Consider the following 3399-nt stretch of genomic DNA (forward strand, 5'->3'; position numbering starts at 1 on the left):
AGATGCTTACGCTCAGGTCGGTAGAGAGGACTTTTTCCGCCCCATAATCGGTAGGGAGAGCCTTCACTCCGCTACCAATGACAACGGCCTACGGCTAGTAAATTTCGCTGCTGCCAGAGGGATGGCCATCAGTTGCACCTACTTTGCACGAACGAACATCCGAAAGCACACCTGGAGACACCCAAATGATGAAACTTGCAACCAGATAGACCATGTTCTGGTGGATGGGTGCTATTTCTCGGATGTTGATGAAAGATCACAGCGAACGATGCGTTACAATATCCATCGATTGTCGGCGGAAGGAGTATCGGCTGAATAACGCTAGAAGAAGTGCAATCAACGTTAGCGACAACATCAACGATTTATGGGAGTCGATCCATGGAGCGGTGAGCACAACAGCACGAGAAGTGGTAGGCACTGCACAGAGGCGACCCAGGACGGAAGTGTCAGAGAGTGACAGACAAGAAGAACGTTGCCAGAAGCCGGATGTTGGTGTCGGGTACCCGATCGAATAGAGATCGGTACAAGGAAGCAAGAGCAGCCGAAAAACGGACCCACCGCAGGCCTCATTTGCCCTCTCTTTAAGAAAGGGCACAGACTGGAGTGCGCCAATTACCGAGAAATAACCCTCCTTAATTCGGCGTACAAAATTATGTCCCGTATTCTGTTCAACAGATTGAGACTCTTCAAGTCCTTCGTCAGCGAATACAAAGCAGGTTTTCGTAAGGGCCGATCAACGACGGTTTACCTTGAGACAAATCCTTGATAAATTCCGGGAGTACAACTTGCAGACACATCATCTGTTTATTGATTTCAAAGCGGCGTACGATTCAGTGAAACGGAATGAATTATGGCAAATTATGCTTGAACATGGTTTTCCGGCGAAACTGATACGGCTGATTCGTATAACGTTGGACGGATTGAAATCAAGTGTAAGGGTTGCGGATGAAATATCGACGTCATTTGTTACCTTAGATGGATTAAAGCAGGGTGATGCACTCTCGAACCTACTGTTCAATATAGCGCTCGAGGGAGCGATTAGGAGAGCTGGTGTACAAATAAACGCTACCATTATCACAAAATCGCATATGCTCCTGTGATTTGCGGACAATATCGATATTGATCGCCGTACCGTGGAAGAGGCTTTTGTGCCTTTTAAGAGGGAGACAGCGAGGATTGGACTCACTATCAATTCCAGCAAAATGAAGTATATGGTCTCTGGCAATCAACGTGGGTTCATTAGTGTTGGTGATAGGGAAATGGTGCTGGATGGTGAAAAATTTGAAGTGGTAGAAGAATTTGTGTATCTTGGAACTTTAGCGACGTGCGAAAGCGATGTGGAAAGGCTAATTGTAGCTGCAAATAGGGCTTATTACGGACTTCGTAACCAGCTTAAGTCCCGTAGTCTGCAAACAAAACTCGCGCTGTATACTACTCTTCCGGTGGCTTTATACGGCCATGAGACATGGACGTTATAGGAGGCTGATCGGAGAGTTTTCGGAGTGTTTGAGCGTAAGGTGCTGCGGATAATACTCGGCGGTAAACAGGAGTAGGGTATCTGGCAACGTCGCATGAGTCACGAATTGTACCAGGTGTATAAAGGGCTGGATATTATTAAGCTTATACAACACGGCAGACTACGGTGGGCTGGTCACGCTGTTCGTATGCCGGAAGAACGTCAAGCGAAGATTATATTTAGTAGAGAACCCGGAAGAGGCGCAGACTTCGTGGAAGGCCGCGTACACGATGGCTTTTTGCAGTTAAAGAGGACCTGAGGGCGCTCAATGTTCAGGGCGACTGGAAGCGGTTGGCCCAGGATTGAGTCCAGTGGAGAAGGATACTCCATTCGGCGTAGGTTCATCGAAGAGCTGTAGTCCATCAAGTATCAAGTATCAAGTAAGCTGGAATTGAGAACCGAAAACTGAGAACGGAGAAATTAGAAATAAGAAGTGAGAATAAAGAGGTGAAAAATAAAAACTGCGTAGTAAGAATTGAGAACTGAGAAGTCAGAAGAGGCATGCGAAATAAAATAAAAGAGAAATGAAAAATGAGTATTTCAAAGAAAGAAATTAATCTTTATTCTTTCTTCATGTTCCCTTTTTCCCTTCGTTCCTTTTCCTATTCTTTCTTTATCCATTTTTCTTTTTCTTTATTACTTCGTCCTTCTCTTTTCTTCCTTTTTTGTCTTCTATTTTCTTTTTTTTTCTTCCTCTTCTTTGTCCCTTGCTCCTTGTTCCTTGGTTATTCTTCGTTGTTCCCTGTGCCTTATTCTTTCTTCTTTTTTTCTTTTTCCTTCTTCATTTTTCATTTTTCCTGCTTGCTTCGCTCTTCTTAGTTCTTCATTCTTCTTCCTGTTTCCATCTTCCTTCTCCTTTCTTTCTTTGTTCTTTTTTCATCTCCATTCCTTTTCCCTTCTTCCTTTTTTCTTCTTCCTTTTTCATTCTCCCTTCTTCCTTCTGTGTCCATCCGACTTCTCCTTTTTTTCTTCTTCCTACTCCCTTCTTTCTTTTTTTTACCTTTTTTCCTCTCTTATTTCTTCCTTCTTTTCTCTTCCTACTTCATTCTTCCTTCTTTATTCTCCCATCTTCATACTTTCTTTTTCATTCTTCCTATACTTTTTTTTACTATACGCTTCTCAATTATCACTTCTCACCTATCACTTTACACTTCTTATATTTCCATTTCTCAATTGCCACTTCTCATTTCCTACTTCACACGTCTTGCTTCTCACTACTTATGTACTTTGAACATCTCATTTCTCACTATTCACTACTCATATCTACTTTTCATTGCTCACTAATCACTTCTTACGTCGCACGTGTCATTCCTCACCCCACATACATAATAAGGGAACATGTTTCAACTAAACGGGCAAACGGCATTCGAAGAACCAATTTCATTGTGTTATTAACATTCTAGCTACGTGCCCGACCCACCGCAGAACTACGATTTTCGCGGTACGTAGATGTAATTCTTGTAACTCATTTGCGTTTTCATGTACTTGTACCGTCTTCCAGTGCTGTTGCAATTTCTGGTCCAATTCTGTGTATGGTATCCATCGAGTTTCCGGTACGTGGGCAGAAATACCAATCATCGAATTGATTATAATAAGTATTATAATAAGTGCATGAAGGACCCCCAGAAGTACTTAATGCTAGGAGGCAGTTTCTGGGGGAAATTATGGTGGAGGCCAAGGTGAGTTTAGTCAGTATCATCTGTCACTGGTCCAGTCCGACACTCCAAAACACTCCCGTGTCGTGCGTAAATGCATTCTCTCTTGTAAAAAAGTGCAATAATGTAATGAGTGCTTTACCATATGTGGACCTTGCAGCACTATGTTAAACAGCATTAGTGTTACCTTTCACTCAAGTACCCATGGAAGTGTTGACTAATAAAAAA

The sequence above is a fragment of the Armigeres subalbatus genome, unplaced genomic scaffold (genome assembly GCF_024139115.2).
Source record: "Armigeres subalbatus isolate Guangzhou_Male unplaced genomic scaffold, GZ_Asu_2 Contig1451, whole genome shotgun sequence".
Taxonomy (NCBI): Eukaryota; Metazoa; Arthropoda; class Insecta; order Diptera; family Culicidae; genus Armigeres; species Armigeres subalbatus.